The 27,548-nt window shown below is 36.2% G+C and overlaps 1 protein-coding gene across 2 annotated transcripts in view; it reads left to right on the plus strand.

Moving 5' to 3' along the window:
- The window catches only part of AKAP6 (A-kinase anchoring protein 6), a 271,062-nt gene that overhangs the window by 18,226 nt on the left and 225,288 nt on the right, over positions 1 to 27,548 (plus strand). The window lies entirely within an intron of this gene.

Below are 27,548 nucleotides of genomic sequence, written 5' to 3' on the forward strand. Positions count from 1 at the left end.
TTTTTACTTCTGACATATTTCCTAGCTGTGACAACAGATGAAACCTTCAAACTTCCTCTATTAATGTTAGGGTATGAAATTCTTCCTTCTGAGAAGTTCTTTCCAGGCTCTGTATCTAAGAGAAGTCTGCTGTGTAACACTGCCTCTCTTCAGTTCCATTAGTATGCTTGGAGAGGGGAGACTTGAAGAGGCAAATGCTGTGCACAGAGTGTGCTTGTGATTTAGGGGCATCCTGAAGCCCTGCCAAGGAAATGCAGGGAGGTGGCTGAGAGCAGCCTGGCTGGTGAGGGTTACAGAGAGGGGAAATGGCAGGAACAGAGAGTTTGGTAACAGCTAGCTCAAGTTTAAAAGGGGGAAAATAGTGGAGATGGGGCACTAAGGGGTATGGGTAATGGGAAATAGTGGTGGTAGATGGAAACTGGAGTAAATAATCCTAGTGGTCTTTGCCAACATCAAGGGTTCTGTGAGTGGGCTTTAACAAGTTGAGGGAGAATGAGGTAACAGCTGATATAGCCTGGCCAGTTAAATGCTGCTTAAAGGCTCCATGGGCTCCAACTTGTATTCAGATCCTGTCAAAATAATGTGAACACTGCAAATTCCTCTGGGGCCATCTAATGGATATGATGCACTATTTCCAGTCATACTGGGAACAAATATAAGATATTTAAAGTATAGTATGCAACAAAATATATCTAATGGCATTATCCAGTACAGTTAGAGCATGCAGCAAATGAATCAGCAGTGGTTTAAGAGCATAATAATAAATTTTACTTCAGCTAAGCAAGCTCATTTCTTAAATCCTTGGAGGCTCTGCAGGATGTTTTAATGGCTCTTTTGTGATGTGGATATTTCCTCAGTTTAAAAACTGGACTAAGTAGGTTCATTTTGCATAACTTAGAATGGATCTTTCATACGGTAATGATTTTAGGTCAGTGCTAAGCTAGACCAGATGTGGAGGAATGATTTAGAAGTGAAATGCTGCATATCCTATTACAAAGCTTTTTAGGCCTGCATGCATATTGTCACAGCAGTAAGCTTACAATTAATAGAAAATTCTTAGTATGTAGCTAGTTAAAAAACAAACAAACAAACAACAACAAAAAAAACCACCTATAGTGCTTCTACCACAGCACTTCCACTCATTGATTTTTTGGAGACCTTTGAATTAATTCATTAGGAAAACAATTTGTTGGAGTCATCTGTAGTTAGGAATAAGCTGATAATTGTATCATTGCCACCCAGAAAGATATTCCATCCATTTGTGCTATAGAGGTCAACAGCAAACCATAATGAAACCTGAGTGATACTGAAACCATAAAATAAACCTATTTTTCTGAGTGAAAAGAAAGAAGTTGAGAATGTAGATAGCTATTAACTAAGAGTCTTTCTCTCTGAAATATCCCCATTAGTCTTTGTTATAAACTACTCACTGCTAAAATGCTGATGTTATTGACTTGAGATTCAGAAAAAGCCAACATTCTGTTCTCTGAAATGTCAAAAAAAAAAAGATAATTTAGCAACCTTTGTAATTGTCAGTATTTAAGACAAAGGTGTGATGTTTAAAATGATTAGGTGCACACATTCAAGTAGTGCTGAAAATCAGATTGCATTTGGAACCCTGTCCTCTGCTCTTCACTTTATTTGTTTAGACAGGTGTTTGGTAGTCCAAGATATTACATGTACTCTTTGACAATGACAGATCTGTTGCTGAACGTTATGAGGGTGTTCTGTCAATTAAATAACGAATCTATTATTACATGTATTTTCTCCACTATTAATTTTGTATGAATGCTTTGCCATAGATTAATAAAACAAAATTTAGGTGGATAAATATGGAAATAGCTGAAATAAAATCCATATATCTATATCACACTTATGTCTTATTTCTTATTGATGATTCTATGTAATAAAACAATAGATTTGTTTATATATTTATTTCAGCATCATTCCACATTTAAAGATGCTTAAAAACATGCTCTGTGATTTTTAAAGTGAACTGGAAAAATAAATATTTTTTCTGGCTTAGCAGTAAGTGAAAAATGTAATGTAAAGAATAGGCTGTTTGCATCTGCAAAAACACAAACTATTAATACAAATTGTGTTGATTTCTGAAAATAATAGTCACTTCCTCCTGGTGTGGAACCCAATTTAATCAATGCTGACTTTGCATCCTTTATTAGGCATTTGTTTTCCTGAATTACGAAGTAGGTCATCATTCACTGTAGTGATCTAATAAAAACCCAAACATAGCAATATGCTTAATAAAGCTAAACATAATAAAAGTTAGCTCTTTAAAACAGTTTTTAAAGATGGAAATCAGAATTGTAATGTAAAAAACATTTTCTGTGTGGGAAACTGAGATTCACAATTTTGTATACTTTACTTTGTGAAGACCATATAAATTAGGCATGCATCTTTCAGCAAATTTCATAAGCAAGCATAGTAGTCAAGTGCTTTTCTTTTTTTCTATGGAAAAATGTTATTTTTTTCAGTAGCTTGAAATCTGCTAATGGTTGAAAGGTATTAAAAGAAAATATGTATTAGTGTAGTACCCTCAGTATATAGTAGAAGTGTGATTAATAGGACTATCCAAGGACTATAGTGAGATCTAGGAAATTTCTAATTTAGACATGATGTAATTTAAAGATCCTTACCTCTCCAGAGGTAAGAAATATTGCTCAGAATTTTTTTCAGAAACTGGAAAAAAATCTGTTAAATTTTTTTATGACAAAGCTTATTGCAACTGGTTCATTAATAGATATGTCATACCTAAATAATCTCAGTGCATTTTATATAATTCACTTTTTTTTCCTTCAGAAATATGTGGTGGAGTGATTCATGGTTCTTTGTATCTTATGACATTTAAAACAAAGATTTTCATTAAATTTCATTCTTTAATGAGTTTATTCTGATGACTTTTTACCATACGTTTACATAAATATGAGATCCCTAGTAATGACTGTGCTGTAAAGCATCATAATAATGGCTGGTCAAAGTAGTAAGAAAACGGGAAAAAGTTGAATAGTTTATTTCTCTGTAGAGATTTTCTTGTTTCAAAATTTTACCATCTTTCAGAAACTGGTTCTTAAAGATATCTCATATGCCTCACATTAAAAAAAATCTATTTTAATTCAGAGAAAGGTTGGTACAAAGCTAACATATCTTGGAGTCTTTTTATCTTGTTTCCTAGTACACTGACTTGCAATTACAAGTTGATAAATGAAACCTTAAAGAATATTGGAGAATGATGTCTGGTTCATGTGTTATTGATGACCACCATGAGAGGAATTTCTAATTAGCAATGAGAATAAAAATTTGTATTGGGGTCAACAGACTATGAGATGTTAACAGCGACTTGGAAGTAACAAAAACTGTATAGCACTGGCCACGCATCTACGACTCCTCCTACAACATTTTCTAAGCTTTTCAAAAAGAGGAAAAACGTTCCTCCCTGTATTAGTTCCAAATCATCTGTAGTTGTAGGGATTTTTCATAATAAAAATTTCCAAACATAAAAACAAATGTAGTACTTGTATAATTAAAAAAAAAAAAAAAGCTGGTACTTGTTTTACTGATAGTTTCCTAAAGAAAAATACAAGGACAGAAGTAAAACCAAGTGACAAATTGAAGTGCAGGTAAAAATCAATAGCCTTGAAGTCTCTAACTTCAATGTATACAAAAAAAAAAACAAAAAACAACAAAAAAAGAGATATTGGTCTTTTCAAGGGAATTGGTCTTCTCAAACTGGTCAGTCTTCTCAAAGATTAAAAAAAAAAAAAAAAAAAAAATATTGTGAATGATGTATATGTACTAGCCTAAATGTTTGTTTGGGCCTCCAAACAACCTGGGATGTGAAATTTCAGGAAGCTTGGTCCTACTTTACTCTCTTTTTACAACTTTCTGCATTTGGAAATTGTGAAGTAATATCTTTCATTTTTTACCTGCCCCCCCCCCCCCCCCAAAAAAAAAAAAAAATTAAATATCATAAGACACAGTATCTCTTCTGGTGTTTGCTGCTGTGTTCTTAGAGTTTCACTGCTATCCTATGTTTCTTAAGTCAGTGAAGCTTTTTACCATAGGAAACACTGAGCTGGCTACTGAGTGTAAGAAGGATTGCTCCTAATGTTTTACTCTCTTAGTCTTAGATGAGATACGTTTATTCAGCAAAATTTAATTCTGTTAAAATGTAGGTAGCAGATCTAATTTTGGAATTGGGATTGGAATTTCATTTAAAGCTTTATTTTTGTATTCACTGCCATTATCTTTCATTCAAAGCACTCTTGGTTTAACACTATGAATTAAAAAGGTAATTGTTGCTGCTTAGTGAATGAATTGAGGCTGGAACAACAAAAAGAATTTCATTCTGGAATTAAAAGCACTGATAATTGAACTAGCAGTTTAAATCTGTAAGTCTAGTCTGCTAGTCTATCTAGCACTTGATAACTTCCATTACTGTCAATAGCAGTAATGCAGATTTCAGTGCATTATTTTTTATGGAGGACTTAAAGTGAAATCCTTTAGGAAAGCTGGAGAACTGTATCAGTAGGGAGGGTCCCTTAACAGTTTGTTCCTGAATTGTACAGATCTTCAGCTTCCTGCTTAACTACCATTCTGACAACTCCAGATAGGGTTGTATTCAAGCTGTGTCTGGTGAGAGCTTGGAAGACTTGTCTTGGGCTAAAAATATGCTCTGTATTTTGGCACATTTTAAAATATGTACTTCAGTGAGTATCAAAATATGAAAAGTGAAGTTGGAATAATGTACCACTGCTTCAAAGAACAGGAATACATATTTGCAAGGGTCCCAGGATGAGTCTGGTTCTGGCATTTCTATAACAAAATGTAACATAGAAACCCTGAGCTTCACTAAATGTACTTGATAGAACTGCACTAGATAACATGTAGAGCTCAGGTAATGAATGCAGTAATCCCATGTTAGTGGGGTACTTCATATGTCAATATATTTGTCAGCTGGGCTAATTACTAGGGGAATATGATTGCTTTTGGAGTAATCAAACTCCATGTACTTGAGAGGCCCGTTGCTGCATCCTGCTGTGTAGCATGGGCGATTGCAGTCTCTACCTTGTTTGTGACTGGACCTGGTGCCTACAAGCAACTAAAGAAATGACAAAAGGGATTCTTAAACTGTGACTATTCTCTTTAGGTGAAAATTTGCTGTAGAAGAACCTATGTTTTTGTCTTATTGGAAAGATAAATTTCCACTTGCAGAGAATGAGGTTATGACACAAGCTGAATGAAGATTTATATGAAACTCTAATGTATGCACATGTACACACAGGTGCTGCATAAGTTCTGGTATACTAAAAAGTTTTCCTTATTTAAGAATCTTTGTTTGATGAGATGGGTTGTAGTTTGAGAAAGCCTCTTTCTGTCATCTCATGGAAGGTGACAATGCTTCAACACCTGCAGTTTGGCCACTGGCAGATGGGAAATGGGTCAGTCTCTCAAAAGCCATATGTTCACCCACAGTAGGGAGCTGACAGAAAAAAGGATTGATTTAATCCTTATTACTGTAGGAGCAGCAGTGTGGAAGGTGGTGGATTTCTCTTAGGACCTTAAAAATTAATTCTAATTGAGGTAGAAAGTGAATTGGAAGGATGCTACAATAGAAATAACTTTGTCCACGCATTTGTATTCCATCATAAGGAGTACTTTCTGCTGGTGCCTGTTTACTGCTAAGCAGCTGCTTCAGCTTTTCCCTGGATTGCTGTTTCCCCAGCTGCTACAAGTATTGCCTCTCCTCCTCCCCCTCTTCTCATCGAGTGAAAGGGCATTGCAGTTTTCTCTATCCTGCCCAGCTGCAGCCTAGCCCAGGTTGTTGGACTGCTCTAGAAGCTGGTCTGACTTGTCATTTCTCTTTGTAGCTCCCGCAGCAGCTTGCCCCTAGATATTTTTCACTTCTTGAAGGGATCTTGCTGCTGCTGACACGCTCCCTCCTGTGGCTGTGTCTTGTTTGGACTGGAGTTGAGTTAGATGAAAAGCAGTGTAACAGTACTTCATTATTCTGTCTGGAAGTGGAGGAGAAATCTTCACCCTTTATGTTACTGCATTCCAGCAAGGAGGAAATGCTGACTCTTTATTTACCTGAGATTGCAGGCTTTGACTCTTTGCTCAGAAACTGCTGTAACTAGTTTTAACCACAGAAAAGGATAAGAAATGATAAATGGATGTCAGGTATGACTGACCTGGCAGGACAGGGACCTTGCTGTAGCCAGAAATGATCCTGCCGGCAGCTGAGGGAGCAGTCACACCAGAGCTTGGCCTAAATGTTATTCTGTGCAAGGTCTGTGTCAGAAAAGGAAGAAGGCTTTTCAGGATTCTTTTTTGAAGTGTCCTATATTGTCTGATGATTTATACGGAGATTAATCCTTAAGAATTTTTTTTTAATTTAAAAAAGTGCTGAAGAACCACAATTGAATGGTTCTGTCATGTCCTTTCAGCATCTGATGGTTCTTTATATCTGCATTACTGAGAAGATTTGAAAAATTCCTGATTTGAATAGTGGAATAGATGATAGTGGCCTTAATACCTAGGGTCCATCTGAAATTTCATCAGTGCTGGTGTTCATGTCAGAAGGTGCATGTTCTGAATGCATATATGATGTATATCTCTGTACGTTCTTTGCTTGCACCAGTTGTTTGTTGCATGTGGGGTAATAGCAACAGCCACAAAAAGTCAGAAAGCTTGTGACTTTTTTTCCTAGCTTCATTTCTGTTTTGAATATTTGTAAGGCAAGAGCGGAAAACTTAGGGTCTAATTTCAACAGCAAAATGAGATGATAACAAAAGCAAGTTTTGCTTTACATTATAATTTAACTATTAACATACCCACCTGCCAGTTACTTGCCTTGCTGCAGTAGTTAATGCCTTGTTACTTTTCTTCCTGTCACAGAATTCCTCCAAAATTTTCAGTTGTAAATCTGTCAGCACAGTGTGTGTGGGAACCTGCCCCATGGCTTGTTTTTTACTTGTTCTTAGAGTGTGATGAAATAACTTAAGTAAGAAAAGTTTGTATTGGTATTTTTGGGTAACAGTGATGTAAAAGCCAAAAGTAACTTGCAAGGTAACATTTTTTCTATTTTGAGGGAAAGAAGTGGTCTTCATCTTGAGCTTTTATTTTGTTCTTTCCCTTACTGCTGCAGCTCTATTCATAGAGGCATTTGTAAGGGCATTGGTGTAGACTAGCATTTCAATCAATGGTATCTATGTGCTACTTTAAACTAGCACAGGAACAAAAGTGGTGAACATGAAATATATGTACGTTGTCAGCTAGTCATGTTTGATAGGTATGTGTACAATGATGGCAATCCCATGATGCTTTTTCTGTGCTTAAGCTATGCTGAAATCCCATAATGTTCAAATTGGAGACTGAATTCCACCCAGGGCAATGGTCTCTGATTCACCAAAAGAGTCAAGTGCTGAGAAACCATAGAAAATTGTGGTAAGTACAGGCTTGAATTTGCAGCCACAGCTGTGAGGCAGAATAGAGAACCAAGTGTATCCGAATATTCGGATAAGACTAGGAGACTTAAAAGATCACCACCACTAAGACTGGGAAATGAGATTAGTGTAATTATTCACTGTGCCAGGAGAAGTTCCGGAAAGCGTTCTAGTGACAATGAGTTATAGTAGGAACAAGGCATGATTAGGAACTATGTTCAGCTAGGAACAAGGTTCAGTTTGTTTCTCTTGCATCTCTGAAGACAAACTTGAACCAGTTCTGCAAGTGGAGCAGATCAGTCTGCTTCTGTTAACCTAATTGGGTCTGAGGATCAACCTCAAAGGGACTTACGCTGTCTGTTTTGAGCTTATTCCTTTTCTTCTGCTCTGAAGTCTTTTTTTCTTTTACGTTCAGCCTGAAGTTTTGCAAAATTTGCTGCAAAGCTTATTTAACTTCATCCAGTAGCTATTTTGTGGTTGTGCAGAGTAGGAATAGTCAGGTCATTCTCAACGTTCTCAGGATGTTGAAACTTTTACAGATATGCAAATTGTGTCTATTCAAGTAAAAATACAATCTATATATAAGACAAGTTTCAGTGTTGACCTGTACAAGATTTGTTTACTTGGTCTGGATGGTCATGCAAAGGTTTAAAATTGTTTATATGCAAGGTATCTAAGTATTGATGAAAATTAACTATTTTGACACACAATTTTCGAGATGGAGAAATGCCTCAAGCAGTTTTTTTCTTTTTTGAAAGAGCAGGTTTTTCTAGTTTTAAAACAAATAAACAACAATGCATAAGAAATTCTTTAAGATGCTTTATCATCTTTAAAAGTATTTGAAAACAATATGATCTAACGAAAGAGCTTACTGTTAGCAGGAGTCTTATCGGTAAGCCACAGGAACGCTTTCTGTTTCCACGGTTGTTCAGACAATGTTGTATTGTGGGTGAGATTTAATGGTTAACTGCAGTTTGTCATGCATTGCTCCTTGAAATTTCCTATGGTGTTTTTCCTTTGTACTGATGATCTCTTTGCATTGGTGTGTACAACTAAGAGGAAAAAGTGATCTACAGGTTCACAAGAAGTCCAAGATTTCTCACATCACAAACCATCATTTCAGTCTGGGTACTTCTTGACAAAACAATCAATTCCCGAAGATTTTTTTTTTCCCCAGTTTTCAAGTATTTAACACATCTAAAATTATTTGTCTACCTACCTTCCACAATAGTTCCTGTGGTGTATTTCATTCTACACCTCCAACCAATTTTCAACATTCAGATATGTTAAATGTTAGACAAGTACGTTATGTGCTGATGTCCTGTGAACCTTCTGTAGACTGAGCACTAATGCCACATTGCAAAAAAAGCCTCCTTTCCTTTTTCAGTAGTCACACCTTCCAGGCACTTCCTTGCCTGGAATTTAAAAATCAATGAGAATAATAACTGATGCAAATAGCAGTTTGTAGAATCATACTATTATCAGTTTTTTTTCCAAAGTCTGTAGTTCTAAATTTGATGAGAAAAAGAAGACTTCACATTGAAGACTTGATGCAAATACTTAGTCCTTATTCTAATATCTGAATTTCATGTCCTAGTACCATAAGCATTAGGGCTGCTGTTCTACAAATTTAGTTGTGTAAAGCTCTTAAGGATAGGGACATACAGTTGATTTAGTGCTATTTGTCAGTTGAGCTGCCAGCTTCATTTCTGCACGTGCCCTTTCAGACTGTTCTATTTGTACAACAGGCTGCAGGCTAAGCTGTGTTATTGCACAAACAGTAGGCTAACAGCATGTAGATGGGTAGTTTGACACACCACTTAGTTTTTTTTTGTAAAAAAAAAAAGTTTTAAAGGTCTTTTTTGTATAGATTTTTTTCTGTAATCTGAATACATTTTTCTATCTGCCCTTATCCACATTTACTTAATTCTGTAGCAGTGACTTTATTTGCAGCTCTCTAAGGTTGCTAGAGTTTCTTATTAACCTCAACAGGAAAAATAACTAGGCTTTAAGCATGTAAGGGATCTTTGCACTTTGACTATTTAGTTTTGCATAAAGCACATACTTTTCACTACATATAAATATAAAATATTAATTAAAAATAATGCTACAAGTTCATGATTAAATCTCAGTTCTAGAAAGAAAAGCTTTTATAGACTTGATCTTTCCATATGTATTTCCAAGACATTAAAAACAAGCAAATGTGTGCGCACAAAGTCACTTGAAAGCTACAAAGTCATGTGTTTATTAGACTTGAATTCATCTTCTAATGTTACTTATCCTTATTAGGGGTGGCTGCTTTCTGAGCTAACTTGTATTTATTGTAATGAATTTCAATTACATCCTTTCTGTACTTTAAGTATTCCCATAAATTCGAATTAGTTGTTAAATAAAGACCTAAAGGTGTGGCATCTAATTTCTGCGAGTTACAAAATATTGTGTAAATAAATTGCAAGTATAATTACTTATGGATAATCATACTTTAAGAGAGTCAGCACTAGTTAAATGCAATGGGAAAAGTCTTAGAGATGTGTTAGTTATCGAAACAAAAACAATTCAAAATTTGCTTAAACACACTTTCAGAAATTGTCTCACTTCCAAGAATTATGAGGTGCTGAAGGGAACCCATGATGAGGATCTGTTCTGTTCATTATAGTGTTAAAATTAGCAGAGAATTTATTTGCCTACCACCTGTTATTTATCTAATTAACGTGACAATGCAGTATTCTAGTTCCAGAGTGCCCAAGAGAGGCTTTTCACCAAAAACCCAAAATGAAGTCATTAGTCAATTTTGATTGTTTTATAACTATTCATTGAAGAAGCCATCTTCATTATTGCTTTGAAGTTGCATGTATGAAGAGTTTTGTCTTGGTTCAGTGTTTGACTGATAGCTGTAAATTGCTTGAATATTAAATATGAAGATATGAAGAGCAATTTTACCAGAGAATGACCCAATCGTGCTTGAGTGAAGCCAAATGTTGCTAATTTGAGGGTTTGTTTTTTGTTCTTTTTGGTGTGTTGACCATGTGCTATAATGGCAATTGATCATCTCTTGTGTGATAGGAGCTCATTTCAAAGGAAGAAAGCTAAGACTTGTAAGAGTTTAAATTGTTTGTGTGAGCAACATTCACCAGCTGTGTAATGTCTGAAATATTTTCTCCTCAAAGCTTTACTGCAAGCATAGACCAGTTTGATGCTGGTTTTGTGTTTTTGAATGCATGTGATGAAAAGTTTTGTCAAAACTGTTAGTTTCATGTTAATACAAACAAACAGATTTGGGAAGAAAAAAACTGGCATCTCCTAACCTGTTTTATATGTACCAATGTGAAGTTATTGCTTGCAAACTGTTTGTGTATATGAATTTTCCTTTCTTTGCAATATAACTCTGGCATTCTTATCACTTGCACAAATCTGTTGTTATTCAAGGGCAAGATCCACTGCAGAGAATGTTCCTTTCTGATATGCTGTGAAACCATGCTTAGCCTGGTTGTTGTTGTTATTTTTGTTGTTCCCCCCTCTTCCCTCTTTCATTCAGAACAACCATATAAATATATAAGAGCTTTCTGAAACCCAGAAATATGAGGAACACAAAAATTCCTACCTGGCCTTCATGGATGGATTACAATGCTGAGGACCAATAGCATGTGTTATTACTTCTGAGACTTGCAGGACAGCTCTCTATGTCCCAGTTTCCAGCTGTTTCCTCCCTGCTCTCTGCAGACTTCTGAATGCAGGCAACCTGGCCCTGTCTTAGTGAGGGATAAAGTAGTTCAAGCCGCTCTTCTGTGTGATTGTGATCTCTTTTCCTTCTCCCTATGAAATCCTAATCTTTCCCAAGCAGTGACTCCCATGGTTCTTTATCTGCAGCTTGAGACAGCTGACAGCTGAGTAATTTAACCTTATCAGAAGGGAGTTTTCTGAACAATGACTGGCCCCCTTTACAGGAAATTGTAATAGCAGGCAACCTGGACAGATTTTCCACAAATGGATGTCAACTTGGACTATGCTTGAACCCATACAGAATATCTTGCAGATACTTGCTCTCAAAGCACAGCAGTTCACATTTCATCAGTTTGTTTTCTGCTGTACTTTTTTGCAGTTTCAGCTTCAATACAATCCAGAGAGGTGTCAAACTAGGTAGTTATTGCAGTTTCTTATTTTTAGAGGAAAAGGAGCAATGTTGTTTTGCTTTGAGCCTCCTAAAAACTTTATTGTTTGAGTAACTGGCCTAGTATTTTGAAACAGCATTTACCCCCCTTGTTTGTGTTTATGTAGTCACTTTAATCCTATTTAGAAGGAAATACTTCTTCCTTTCACTGAAGACCATCTGCACCATACATTACTCACTCCTCTGTAGCCTTTCGGCTATTGCATTTTTGCTGGTGTTTATAAAGGACTTTTAAAAAACAGCATACATCAAAGTAATAATAATAATAAATAAACCAGAAAAAAAAACAGGGAAAATATTAGCAGACAGCCTATACTGGATATTCCTCTTGTAAACAGAAAGCCAAAGATTTTAAAACAAGTTATTCCCCATCAGGCATGTATAGTTATAGTACTCCTGCAGACTAAATGACTAACTGATCAAAAAATGCTGATTAAGAGATAGGAGGGAAGGTTGCAAGACAGACTCTTCTTACAGGCACTGAGAAAAGGCCAAAGATAGCACTGTTTCAGTTTGGAGAGATTGCTGATGTCTGTGGGGAAGGCACTCAGAATTCTGGAACATACGGTAGCATTAGGAAGGTTTTTGAAATACTAATGTATGTATGTTTTTATAGAGGGAGGTAGTAAAATGTGCAAAATTTCATGGTATTTTCTTTGTGCCATACTGAAATGCCTTTGCTTACTCATTTTTTTTCTTTAACTTTTATTAATGCCAACTTCAGTACGTGCTTTTGGCGAAAGATTTGCAGTGACTGTTAGAATCAGGGTGGTGGGGGATGTTAGTTTTTTGGACTTGGTGATGATATGCAGGGATAGAAGTGGATAAATACTAAAAATTTCAAATAGTTGTTTAATTTCTTATGGTTATCTTGACCTATGCTTTTCCTGGGGCAGAAAAGCAACTATGGAGTGAATAGAAAAAAGCGGGACAGAATTGCTCAAGTTCAGCAAGTATCTTCAGAAGCCTTTTTATCCTCTAGAATTGATAATCTCAAATTCTGGGAGGTTTTAATTGTGCTTGATGGAGTCTAGCATGTTTAAGATGGAGCTGCTTAAATTCATTAGAAATGACAAAACAAAATGTCACGCCATTTTTTCTGCTAAAAAAATGCTTTAATTTAAACACTATCTCAAAGTCTCTCCTTCAGCTCAGAGTTAGATGTCTACCTCCTCAGAGATTTATGACTTTGTATTTAAACAGAACTATTTTTCTGTGTGGGGATATGAGGTGATGACTCCTTCACACCACATGCAGATCATCAGACTGGAGGAATCGTTACAATCAATTTCTCAGGGAAATATTCTAAGCATGAAGCTCTAAGAAGTAGAATGAAAGACTCTGTCTTCAGTCTTCTACGGGTTGTTTAAACTTTCAGCTTGCAGAGCTGTTCTTTTGCTTCATTTAGCGCAGTGTATATTTGGTTATCACAGCCAAGTGAAATAACTCAAAAAATGGAGCTCAGCCTGCAAGGCAGTCACCAGAGGATAAGCTGCTTCTTGGGAAGTGGGAAACCTAGCTTCATATGCCTGTTCTGCTATGGGCATTTAACTACTTCTATCAACTTTTCTAAATTCAGGCTTTGATTATAATAGCCCTCACTTACCCTTTGAAAGTTTAGATAGATTTTGACCACATCCACTGGAGCAGGTGCCAGATGAGGGCACTGGAGAATTTGAACATCCTGTTGGGATTTGACTTGACCACTAAGCAGCTGAGCATTGTACAGATTGAGCTAGTTAAATATGTGCTTGGGAACAGGGATGTAGATGTCTAGGAGACTGTACCAGATGTTAAGGATTTCAGACTTCCCTAGAGCTGGGTTAGTTTGATGATGCAAATTAGCAGCTAGGTGTTAGAATTTGTCACCTGAATAAACAGCCAGATCTTGTAAATTTTACTTAAATGAAGGTATACAAAGAACTTTGCTCTGAATTTCATAAATTTCCAAGGGATTTGGAATACTTTTGGTTAAATTAATGACTGTATTTCCTATATTTTTGTGATCTCGGGCAACCAAAAGCAAGTCATCAAAATGCTCTTGCAGCCAGAAGCAGGTATGATGATTCCATTTTCTTTGCTTACTGACCTATCCTTTTTTGTCTAGGTGAGTGATAACTAACTTTTCGCCTTTGACTGTGAACATGGTCTGACAGTTTGGAACTGAATTATTTAAACTCTTTTTTTTTTTTTTTTTTTTTTTTTTTTGCTTCTGCTTGCTATATCCAATGGCATCTGTGTTGAGTACTTAAACATGTAGTAAGTGGTTTGCTGGCAAGGACAGAAAACTCAGTCTGTTTAAAACAACAACAAAACAACAAACAAACAACTAACCAACCAAAGAAAAAAAAAACCAACTAAACCACAAAATAAAAAACAACAACAAAACCCAAATTCAACAAGCTACAAAGAAATCAAAAAAAAGCTCACACTTGAAACTGAACAAAAAACCTGTCTGTTCACTCCTCTTGTTGTAACAAGCTTTAACTCTTTGAGGTGATGTGATTGAGCAAGCAGTGTCCTCATGGGCTTGGGTTTTCAACTTTGAAAGTAAGATCATTACTCTGCAAAACACCCACAATACCATAATTAGCCTACCTGCTGCCCCAGCTGCTTCCTGTACCATGGTTACATTGCTCAAAAATAGTTAGTGTTTTCTAATGTAAATGGGAGAAGAGCTTTGTGAAATACAAGGTAATGATGCACGATAGCTCTGTCTGTAAGTAGAATAAATTTCTTCTCTTGTTGTCCCAGAGGAAGCACAGAGCTGTTAATGCAAGTGGCCTGCAGGCATCTCAGCCCACCAAACCCGGGCCACTTCCCTCTGAAGCTGACTTGGGGCTTGGGAACATGGCTTTCAAAACTCATTCAAGTAGCTGACAACATGGAATTCATGAGCCCCTCAGTTGTGATAGATCACAAGTTGGGGAGGTCTGGGCAGGCACTGAGCAATGCTAATGGCAAGAATTCAGTCATGCAGCAGGATGTATGTGAGCCTCTGGTCTGTACCAACCAGATGATGAGTGTCTGTGGCTTGCTGCCCTTATGAGCGTGAGCAGCTCTACTGGGAGCAAGTGCCAGCAATTTGGGATGCAAAACGTCTGAGTCTGGAATGCAAAGTACATCAAGACTCTTCATACCTGTTGCAAAGAACAATTGATAGCCTTGTATCACTTGCTATGCAAACAAAAGTTGAGGCAAAGATAGCTGATATGAATTCTTAATGTTTAGCCATGTCAACGTTCTCTCATTTGGTGTCAACTCAGATCTTGTAAAGATTGCATGTGCTTTTTCCACAAGACAGGGTCATGGTTCTTTTCAAGGCTGTGAGTCATTCTTTGCTGTTCTTTTCTGTAAAGCTCAATCAAAAAGATTCACTGTGCAGAAGAGAAGGTATAAATCTCTCATTCTAAAATGGATTATGCTGAGCCTGTAATATATATAATGGTTGTGATTTGACAACAGTCACGTGGTGTGCCATAGCAGTTTTACAGGATCTGCAGGCAGATTTGCTGTTCCTAAAGTCATATTTATATAAACAAGTCTGTAGCTCTTCAGAGATGAAACTGTTCTGTTAGAGTGAATTTTTGATTGCTTCCATGTCAAATGAATAAATGCCTGGCAGAACGAGACCTTAAGCTTAAGAAATGTAGACTGCAGTCATATAGTAATTATAGAATATCTTACAATGCATTTGAAATGATCACAAATATACATATACAATTTTCAGTCTTTCAAAATATTTTGAATTGAACAGATGCGTTCCATGAATATGTCTTATGAAAAGTATAATTGTAGCTTATGGAATCATTGCTGAGATTAAGTTCTTTTAAATTCAGTACAAGTTGTATTCCTCTCCTTTTCTGAATTTGTTTCTTGACTATTAAATAAGGAAGTGAGAAGAAATGGAATAAGAAGTCTAGTTCCCTACTTTTGTTTGGTTTTATTTGCATGGGATGTAATATATGTACTAACTGTTCCTATCCTTCTGACTCTGCACTTCCGGAAGCAGAGAGAGATTTTCTGCAATTATAAAATGCTTGTAATAAATACTTCTTGAAACTTATTTTTGGTGTCAGAAACTCTAGAGTACCAATAGTACTCAAACCAGTATGATGCACTGAGTGATGGTCTAAACAATGACATTTGGAATAGGCCCTCTTGACACTGTTGATCGTGTATCAGGTGTACTTCAGGAAAGAACATGAAAAGGCTTTTTTTGAAGAGACACTTTCATTATCTATTTTCTGAAGTTCTGAAAAAAGATAGTACTTAGAAGATTATTGGACTATTTTATTCTGCTTTAGTATGGTATATAGTGTACAAAATCATTTTTTTCCTAATCCAAGCAGTCTTTATCTTGAAAGCCTAACACATATAGTACATGGAGATGTTTACTTGCTTGATCCAAGGAAAATTCTTAATCCAAGAATTTTCTTTTTTTATTTTCCCACTATACTGATCACAGTGAACTTCCTAGCTGTAGAAATATAGAAGGGTGTAGAGGAAGGGAAAAAAATACATAAATAATAAAAACCTACATTTAATTTTAATGCATCTTCCTTTCAGAAATGCTTGAAATGGAATTGTCTCTTTACAGCAAAAGAAAATATTTCAGAAATGCTACTAGATGGCAAATCCCGCTATTTACAAAGCAACACGTGTTTACTCATGAATGTCTTCACTTGATAGGAGATAGGGATTGTAGAAGTATGATGGCTTTAGATACTTGCAATAGCAATGACAATAAGACAATAATTCTATAAAGCATGATTAGAAGGACTTGGATGCTTATTTTCCTACTAGTTCAGCATTTTTGCTATAGTGTTTTGAAACGTGGTGTGGCCTATGGGGTTCAATACTGAGTACAGAAATTTGTGTTTCTGATGTAGCAGTTAAAAGCAATTCAGAAGATAGTCTCTGAAAGTCAATCTCCTGACAATTGTTTCTTAAGTAGTTCCTCAGTTTTAATGTTATTAGATTTTTGCAGATGTTTGGACACAACAACTTTCATCTGGTAGACTTGCACCTTCTATGCTTGATCAGTAACAGGCAGAAAACCCACATTTTTCTCTGCAGACTGATCATTGTGATTAATCACTCTTGTTAGAGTTGTCTTTTATAATTTGAACTCGTTGAGCTTCAAACTTAGTGTCCAAACTCTTCTGCTTTTCAATATGAACTGGAAGGAGGGGTTCTTGAGAGCAGCCCTGCAGAGAAGCACCTGGGGGTCTTGATAGATGAAAATCTTAACATGAGCCAGCAGTGTGCCCTTGCAGCTCGGAAGGCAAATGGTATCCTGGGCTCCATCATTAGAGGGGTGGCCAGCAGGGAGGGTGATTTTCCCCATCTACTCTTGTGAGGCCCCATCTGGAGTACTGTGACCAGGTCTGGAGCCCCCAGTACAAGAATGACAGAGATCTGTTGGAGAGGGTCCAGAGTAGAACCACAAAGATGATGAGGGGACTGGAGCAGCTCCCTTACGAAGACAGGCTGAGGGAAGCTGAGCTTGTTCAGCCCAGAGAAAAGAAGGCTGCGTGGTGCAGCCTTTCAGTACCTATAGGGAGCCTACCAACAGGAGGGGGAATCAACTCTTTGAAAGGGTAAATAATGGCAGGACAAGGGGAAATGGTTTGAAGTTGAGGGAGGGAAGATTTAGGTTGGATGTCAGGCGGAAGTTCATTACAGAGAGTGGTGAGGTGCTGGAACAGGCTGCCCAGAGAAGTTGTGGATGCCCTGTCCCTGAAGGTGTTCAAGGCCAGATTGCATGGGGCCCTGGGCAGCCTGGTCTAGCATTAAATGAGGAGGTTGGTGGCCCTGCCTGTGGCAGGGGGGGTTGGAGGTTCATGATCCTTGAGATCCCTTCCAGCCCTGGCCATTCTGTGATTCTGTGAAGCATATTCTTTTGGATATTCATGTACTCTTCATGAAAAATATCTCTGTTTTTCTGTTGAGACATTAAACAGATGCATCTTTTTTTTTTTCTTCCACTTTCAAGCACCTCTCTCATTCTTGCTAATTTCAATTGGGTTTGCTGTGTACACTCCAGCTTTTCAGAGTTACTTTTGAAATGTATATGCCGCATCCCTCCGCAACATTCCACTATATTCTCACTGTTGCTATATTCAGAGATAGCACTATTTTTTTCCAGTTTTTCCTTGTTCCTAGTTTGTTTTCAAAGTCTTCCTAACCCAGGTTCTCACGGTGTAACATACAGCACTTATTTGCTGTTTGTCCTTAGCAATCTTTACTTTCATTCCTGAGTCAAGATTCCCCCATGCTAGATATTATCATTTCTTGATCCTTGGTGTGATTCTAAAAAATGTTGTATTTGATGGGATTAGTTTACAGAAATCTTAGCTGCCAGTAAGGCTCCTTTATTTTTATTTGGTATCTTGTTGTGGGGAAAAACCAAGTGGAATTCTTACTTTAATGGAACTGTAGAGATCCCCCTTCAGCTTCCAACAGTCTATCTGAAAACATTATCAGTAGTGTTTTAACATTTGCTTCCAGACTACTGATGAAAATGGTAAATAGTACTGGGCATTGCACTAACCCCTGTGGAATCTCACTGAAAAAAAAAACACCCTGCTTTGTTTGATTCCCTACTAAATGCTTTGTCCCAGGATCCCTCAGGTATTCACCTGCTTCTTAATGCTTTTTAGCATATACTCTATTTCTACTGAAAATATTCAATCTGTTACATTAGTTTTTAGCACAATGTTTAAATAAATATTTTATCAAAGTTATAGTATATTGTTTCTTCTAATTTGTGATCGCTAGTTAGTAGATTAGATTGGCAGAAAATGGAGCCAAACCTTTTCCCGAAGTCATAGTAAGAATTGAGTGTTTTCTCATCCTGATTTTAATAGGATGCAAACAAAGCCTAACTGGAACAGATGCATGTAATAAATGGTGCTGTTGTTAGTTATGCAATCTATTTTTTCGTTGTTCTTCTGATGCCATAGTTGATGTCACCACATGTGTTTTTCAGTAATGTTAACCAGGGTGAATACCTTCTTGTGGTGCTCAGTGTATCCTCTGACCTTTCAGTCCATGAGAGAAATCCAAGTTAGCAAGAGAAACAGGTCTTTCCACTTAAAAACCATGGCAAAAAGACAAGCATGTCAAGTGCTATATTTAATTACTATATATATCTATCTGAGTGTGTGTGTCTTGCCTTGGAAAGAAATAGTGAAGCCACTGATAATCCTGGCAGAATTAACTCTTTAGTCTGTTTCAGCCTGAGGAAAAGTGCAGCTGTACACACAGATGAGTTTTATCTTTGCTTCAGGGTTCTATTGCTCTGGAGGGGTAGTGCTGTCTCTGTCCCAAAGCTGTAAACAGTGACGCAGATGTCCTAAGTCTCATTTATGACATGCTTTGGAGATAAGACCAAAGTCTCAGTTATGAATGGGAATATGAAATAAACTATATCTGGAAAGGGGTATGTGAAGCTTTCATCTTTCTCTTTTCCTTCATCTCATTCTGGCAAGATAGGAGGGCTCCAGCAGTATTCCCCTCCTCACAGTAAGCCTGACCTTGGTGTTGCTGGGCCCCCAGTCTTCCTACAGGAAACACTTCCTACATGCCTGGATAGAAGTTCAGAAAGTGGGTAGGTTGTTAGGGGAAAACTTGCATTATTTCAGCTTGTTTTTTCTTTGCTCACTAGAGAAATACATTTCCTAACTCTGAGCCTGTCATACATGTATATTTAGAGATGACTAGATTTGTTTAACTAGAAATAAACTTAGGGCAGCAGAGGGATGGGAAAAAACTGTCACTGCACATTACTTTAAAGAGCTACTGTTTAAATTAACATTTAATATTCAGTACCATCATTTATCTCTGGTAGACAGAAAGCTCGTTTCTATACTGATGAAAACTGTTAGATGGTAAAGTCACAATAAATGGGGTCATTAGTGCCAGTTGCTATCATTCTGTGCTAAGCATAATGATGCTTTCACAAACAGCCAGAGATGCTTGAAAGAAGGTCTGCAAGAAAAGTTATATAGGTAGGAATTAAAAATGTCAACCTTTACTTCTTCCTTTGGCATTGTTACATCCTTTGGATTGTTTAATGTGTATGTGTGTGTGTAAGGGACAAAAGTTGGCTAGTGTTTATGTAGCATTGGTCATTCAAATATGGCTAAGCACTAAACAGATTTTAACACTTTATTGCATTTGTGTATATGTGTTTCGGTGACTTATGTGGATGGACTATTGAGTGAATCTTTCCAGAATATTCAGTGAGATTTTACATTGGTGTAACTCAAAAAGGACTGTATGTCTTGTGTATCCAGATATACTGTGATTGCTTTCTGCTACGTGTGTTGAAACTTCATAGCCTTATATGACATTTTCCTTACTGATGTACTAGCACCTGGCACAATTTTGTAGGGTAATTATTCAATACCTTTAGTTAATTTTGACTTAGTTAATGAACATCCATAAATTCAGAGTTTGATATCCACATAATGTTTACGATTAAAATAATTTAAAGCTACTTCAGTAATTTACTGATTGAAAGATTTTATTGTCAAATCCTTGCATGCTTTCCCTCCTGCCTTGGCTCGTTTGTTTATTTTAACATAAGTGAAATTAGTTCCTTCATTTCTCTTTAAAATTCATTCTTTCCACTGATGACTCACTCTCTCCTCAGGATCAAAGTGTAATTAATCTAGAAGCTTTAGCTATTCAAGGAAGTATTAAAGTTATCATGAAAATGGTCTTGACAATAGGTTCAACAGCTTTGTAACACAAAGTAAATCTTCTCAAGTTTCTGTTTAAAGATATTACTCAAAATTTTCAACATATTCTATTGTACTATTCATCTTTCTGAATTATGTTTCAGGATGAATTTAGCTGAAGTGTTTCTACTCACTATGGCTTTTTTCTAGCTGCAATCAGGTTAGAGTACAGAAAGAAGAACATCTCTTTTGAAGAGACAGCAATTCTCTTAACAAGAAATGAAAGCAATTACATAAATTTAAGATGGCTGAAATAGGACCACATTTCTCTGAACTGAAACTGTCTCCATTCACAGAGTGTGTTTAATTGTCAATAATGTAATATGCGTTATATCTAAGGTATTTCTGTTTCTCAGTGATTGCTGAAAAAATAGTTCTTAATTCTGATGAAGATTATTTCCAGCTGGATACAGTTTACAAGGGAAAATTTTATTTGTTCTGAGTAGGAAAAGATTCAAGACAAGTCTCAAGACCTAAGGCTGCAGGGTCCTAAACTATGGTGCAGTTAGGACACATAACCTGAACATATTTAGAAGCCAAGTGCAGATGAGCAAAAGAAAACATGGTCTAATTTAAAATGTTAAAAAGATGAGGTGGGTGCACTCTAACATTGACTGCTTGGGCTTGATTGAGTTGCCAGTAGATGTATGAGAGGCCCTAGGGCAGCACCAACTCTAATGCTTTTAGCTGGTGAGGACCTCAGCAGATGAGGACAGATTGTCCTCTACTGACATATACTGATGGTTCTGGCAAGTTGCAAAGCTTGTTGTTGGTGTGTGTGCAATTCATAGTGCTGGATGGGAATATGATTTTAGCAAGAAATGTCAAGATCCTGCATGGAGGGACTGTCTCCAAGAGCTGCCTCTGTTCTAGGTTGTCCTGCTTGATCTCTAGCTGAAAGATCACAGGTTTCCCATTGCTCATGTGTCATAGCTATCAATCTCATGCAAACATATTGGATATTAAAAAGATATGGTGCTAAATGCTGATGGATGATCTGTGGTTCCTCAAATCCAAAGGGCTGAAACAGCTAGGGCAAGTAACTGTGACTTACGAATTACTGGATACTAGGTTGGCTTCCAGGGGAATTTAAGAAAGACTAATTTTAGGAGTAAGAAATTAGTTCAAATAGAAATGAACATCAAAACAAAGGGAAGAGACAGAAAGCTATTTAGCTATTGATGTTTAATTAGTCTTGCAACAGTCTAAACAAATTTTTGATGTCACTGAGCACAGGAATAACTGAGCTTGGATAAAATCACATGGGGAATTTTCAAAATAATTTCATAGTTCAAATTTATTGTATTTTTATTTGGATTGAAACTTTAAACAGCTGGCATGCTTTTTAAATATGTTAAGCAGCTTATTGCTGTGATAATTAACTGTTTTGCTATCAAAGGTGTAAGCTCTTTGTGAAGTGACTGCTGGAGTTGCTTCTGAGACTCTCATACTTTAAACTTTTTTTTCTATCTTTTCACAACTGTCCCTTTTTTTCAGTTGCATTTTTGTCATACCTTTACAGATCTTTCCTTTATGCAAGAAGCAACCATTTAGGAATTGTTCTCAATGACGATAGCAGATTTTATAACTACCTCTCTGCTATATTTTCATGACCTGTGTGTGTAAAGTGATGCTAAGCTAGTTTGTGATGCCATTATCAGTCTGAATTATATTATCAGTGAGGATCCTCACTCAAAGGTCATAACACTATTGCATTATGTTCAGAGGACTAGGTAGAGATATGAGTGCAGGATAATGAGATGGCTGAAAATTAACACGGATTACAGTAAATTACATGCAAAAGACTTGTAAAAGATCTGTGTAAATTTTACTATCATGGTTATTTATTAATTTTTATATAAAGCATTATACCCCTCGATACTAGCTATAGCCTTCCCAGTCAGCTCCATTGTAAATGACTGGGATTGTTTGCAGAAATTGTCTAGAATATCAAGGACAAACGTTGAATGACTTGTATAATAAATTCCAGTAATTACCCTTTTAAATTCATTTACTGAGTCATTCTGGATGTACCTGAGGGTACAGAAAATATGAGATGACATTCTCAAAAATACTCAATATGGTTCTAATCCTCCTTGTCTGACAACATAATCTTCTGAGTTCAGAAGACGGGAATGAAATTAGTACCCAGTGATTCTTTAACTGTAGAAATGCTTTGATACAGCCAAGTTCTCAGGCTTATCTCAGAAATAGATATCACATACAAATTAAGCTGGACATTTTATATACTTGAATTAGGCACGTGATTTGATATTCTTTAGGATGGCTTTAGCGTAGTCTGAAATTCTCAGATAAAATAAATAAAATGAATATACAGTTAAAGAATGAAAAAGTGAAATCTCTGGTCTAGAGCTGTTAGCATTATGAGCACTTGAATATAAATCTGAATACAAGAACAATCAAACTTATGAGAAAATCTTTGTATTCAAGTCAGACAATAAAATCACTGTGCTAAATCCTGGAATATAATAATTAGAAATAAAATAGTTCTGAAAATTGGCAAAGGCAGGATGACTTCCAGGAAAAAAAAACAACACTATATGGTTAGCAAACCAGATGAAATTTGATATATGCACAGCTGCATTCATGTTCCCAGTTTTGTTCATAAGGATTACCAAGCATATCAGAGTAAAAAGGAAAAAAAAAAATTGCTAATATCCAGAAGGATGAAGTTCAAATTGGAGGAGCTGGCAGTTGCTTTCATAGCTTTACCTTTCTTCTAAGGGATACTTTTCTTCCAGAAAAGAACCCTGGAAACAATTGCTGCTTAGCAAATACATGCCATCCATTTTAATTATGTTATGGTAATGAAACTGGGTTGCCCTTTATAAATTAGGTGTCCCTACTTTTCTATTTAAAGTGTGCTACTGTGTATCACTGCTGCTAGAGAGTGAATTTAGGCAGCCTGGGGAGTGGTGGTAGAAGTGCTCTATGTTCAGAACAGCTGATAGTTTTGCCTTTTTTTCAAAGCAAGTTGTTTACTACCTAGAATGCTTAAAATTCCCAAATATAATTGGGCCTCATTTTGTTATCTTCAGTGCATGCTGAAAGAGTTACTAGCTTCAGAATCTTGCTCTTGAAAGGATGGAAGGGGGAACAAGGAGAGGAAATTTGCTTATTCAGCAGGTTGTAGAATTGGGAATGGAATGATAGTGTTGGACATAGCTTGTTCATCATCTGAAGGAAGAAGGTAGATGAGCAATGCTGTGAATTATAGCACTGTGAGCAGAAAAGTACTTTCCATATTGCAGAAATCCCTGTGTGACATATGTTCCTTATCAAAGCATGGTTTTGCTCCTCCTGAAAATGTTGGCTAGAGAATAAAAACAAGCTTGGGAGAGGCAACTATCTTATTACAACATCCATCATTAATGACTAGTCTAAGCTTAAAGGAGTTCTTAAGTTGTTACAAAATAACTGTTTTCATCCCAAAAAAGAAGTGTCTGTAACCCCTGTAAAATCAGATTTTCTCAATGTAGTGGACAAACAGATTCACTCATCCATGATGCAGTTTGCCTTTGCAAAAATAAATTTAGGACAGAAGCATCTGTTCCTTTTAAAAATATCATTGAAGGGTGTAGTTACAAATCAGAAGAGTGATGCAAAAAACAACCATGTCATCTTAATTTTATCAGATTTTGGCAATTGTAAAGAAAATTACCTTCCCAACAGACTGTTCATCTCTCATTCCCTCTTAGCTTTTCATTGTTTTCAAGATTTTTTTTTTTTTTAACATCATTTGTGGCAGGCTCTATAAATCGCATTTCATCCCACAGCTGTTGTGAACACAGACATTTCCAGCATTTTCCTCTGTTTTCTGCAGCTGGAACATCCATGTTTTTTTATTTCCTATTACTAGACTCCAGAAATTTTGAAGCTCATCACAGCCTTTTCTGCACTTACAAGGTAGACCATTAATCTTTTTTTTTTTTAAATTGTCTCCCTGTTCTGGAGCCCTGGGGTGGCTGACCCTAGAGCAGGTAAACCTCAGGGATCTGTGAAGTGGTTGTCCTCAAATTTACTACAGCCTCTGGTTTAAGCTTCTGCTCCTCCTTGAATGAATTGATTATCTATGTCAGATGCTGCTCACACATTTCCCAAACAATAAAATGAATTTATGTGGACAATATGGATGAAAAACAAGATGTTCAGGATATAATTTAAGTAGATCACAACTTTTTAATGAATTACCCTTTGGAAGCACTCTGGTTATAACTTATATAGTACATATTGTCTCCTTACAACTCAAGTGGTAAACCAATGGTGTGCCCCATCTTAGAGAGGAGGACCTAGTCATAAAATTGAAATTACTGAGCTGAAACAGTTTTTTCCAAAACAGACTTAAACATGGATAACCCAAAGATTTGGAAACATTTGTTTTTTTTTTTCAAACTGTCAGACTGTATTTTTTTTTTTCTTCCATGAACACTTTAATTCCAGTACATGATGTTTTGATGTGGAATTTGAAAATCAAATAAAAAAAAAAAAAACAAAACCATGACACAGGAGTAAATGCTGTAGTGCAAAAATGTGTTTCAATCAGTGCTAAAGGTGCTATCTTTAATAAATTGGTCATTTGTTTTGGCCATTACACTGTCATAGTATAACATAAGGATACTGTCAACTGGAATATTGCTTGATGTGACACTTGCACTACATATGATAAGATGACTTTTGTATCATCTTACCATGTAGTGGTAAGGTGATATAAAAATCCTTAGACATGGCTTAGCATGTTCTTCCCTTTCCTCGTGAATTTAATAGTCCTGATGTACTTATACTGACATTAATTTAAAAAAAATATTCCATTGTGCGCAGGGTAGCATCTTGCATGAACTTGTTCATTAAAGTCTTCTGTCTACTTCTCAAACATGTCCATAAAGGAAGAGGAAAAAAGCAGAGGTCCAAGCACATTTCAGTCTGTGGATTGGTTACATGATAGAATGACTGAGTTTTAAAAACATTTCAATATTAAATAGGATCATGCTGGTTTGGTTTTACGTTGCTAGGATTTTATGTAGATTTTTTTTTCTTTAGGCCATACTTACAATTCAGTGAATTGACTACTTGTCAGGAAAGAAGTAACAGGTGCTGATATCATTATTTCTAAAGTATATTCATTTAAGAATTGAAAATATGTTTCCATACTATGGCTTTAGAAGAAGCAATGGAATTTTCAGCAGGAGAAATGATAGGTCCTTCAGTTCAGAGAGAGCAACTTAGGTCCATCACCCTTTCATATACACTAACAGTGAAGTCATCTTACTGCATTTAGTGGCGATAGCTTGAAGCATGTAAAATAGGAATTTTGTAGTTGATTGAATAAAACTCTGTCACTAGATGAATGATCACATTTTATTAAATACAACTTCATTTTTTTTTTTTAAGTTAGAATTGTGTCTTTTTTATATGTGTGGCCAGTTTATGATGCTTGTATGATGCTGAGGGTTTGCAGATTCCACAAAGGGGCAGGCTGGTCTTCAGAGCTGAGAACAGAACCTGCAGTGTGTAAGGCAAGGGAGACCTAAACAAGGATTCATCGTGGCCTCAGTGAGGACCAGTGTAAGGCACTGAAGGATAGTGAAGGATGAGACTCTCTCTCATTTTGTGTGCGTTAAATTTGTTGCAATCAGTGTACAATTAAAGATTTCATGACTTTTTTTTTTCTTTCAGTCTCATGTTTTTATGAAAGCGTGCAGTATATTGGTTTTCTTGTATTTTCTGATCACTTTTCTGAAGGCTTGGCTATTCTACATGCATGAGTAATTAACACAGACTCAATCTGAAGCCACATTTCCAGGACAAATCACTTCCTCAGATTTTGTAAGACAAAATCATTGTTCTGTTTTTTTTTTTTTTTTTTTTTTTCCCCAAATGCCAACAATTGGGGAAATCTTAAATGAAATGAAAGGTTTACTTCCTGTTCCTTCTTGGAAATGGCATTCACTATCAAAGAAAGTGCCTTAAGCAGAACTTTTTGAGGTGCTTTGGATAGAGATTTCTCAGTTGCTCTGGTTTAATTGTACTTTCTATGTGTTACTGGTCTGACCTTTCCAAGTGATTGTATTAAATGTTCAGGATTAATATAAGGTCTATAAAGTCAGGATTGCTTTCTATGTCTCTGGAGTAGCCAAAGTTTATATTAAAGAAGTCATTCTTATTTATGCTCAAAATTTGCATTCTTCAGAAATAGTGCATTAATATATGCATCACAGCTGATGATTTAGTGTATCATAGGAGAATGGTAACACCAAGTAACTAAATCTGAAACTCAAAAAGGCTTTTATACTATGAACACTTTGAGACTAAAACTTGAAAATAATCAAATCATGTAACTGATACGTTAACTAATGAAATAATTAAAGGGCTGAACCTGGACAACTCCCGTAGACCTTCAAGAAAATGACAGACTGCCAGGACTTCTCAGAAGCCCTAGGTGATAATATAAAAAATAAATATTTCAAATGAATTACTGACTTTGTGTTTTTTTTTTTTTTTAATTATGTATCAGGAGTGAATGAGTTAGAACTACACAAATATAAGCCTCTATATAGCCTAGAGAAAGTAGTTTTGCAGTATTTGTTTTGTTTTTGAAGTAGAAGTTAACATCTTACGCTCCTCTGCAATCGTAGATGTAGCTGAGGAAAAAAATCTGTATCATGAAGTTCAATTTTTATAGGCTTTACAAACCTAGAAAGGGGTGACAGCTAGAGAATGGCAAGCACTGTAGGATTTTAGTCCCAGTTTTCAAACTAAAAGCTGAATATAATAAATATATGCATAATATTATAAATACAGAATCTGGCAATTCATGTTAGGAAACGCATATGTAAGCACATGACTATATAAATTCAAATGGATTGTTCATGTGAGAAAAATTATTTTTGTAAATGCACCTGGGATAAAAGTCGTCATCATTTGTCTCTGTGTACAGTGCACACAATTTTCAAGTGGCTATGTGTTGTTTTCTACTACTTAGTAGTTTTCCATTGGAATATTTCTCTGGATAAAGAAATATTAAGCATGATTCTACATGGATAAAGTTCATAGTTGTATGTTTACCTAGCTTTCTGAAGAAATTTTTTCTACCTCTATAATTTCCTCAAGTGCAGCAGATGGCAAAGATGATACTTTGAATTGTTGGCTCCA

This window comes from Phasianus colchicus, chromosome 5, assembly GCF_987193195.1.
Source record: "Phasianus colchicus chromosome 5, bPhaCol1.hap1.1, whole genome shotgun sequence".
In the NCBI taxonomy this organism is placed as follows: Eukaryota; Metazoa; Chordata; class Aves; order Galliformes; family Phasianidae; genus Phasianus; species Phasianus colchicus.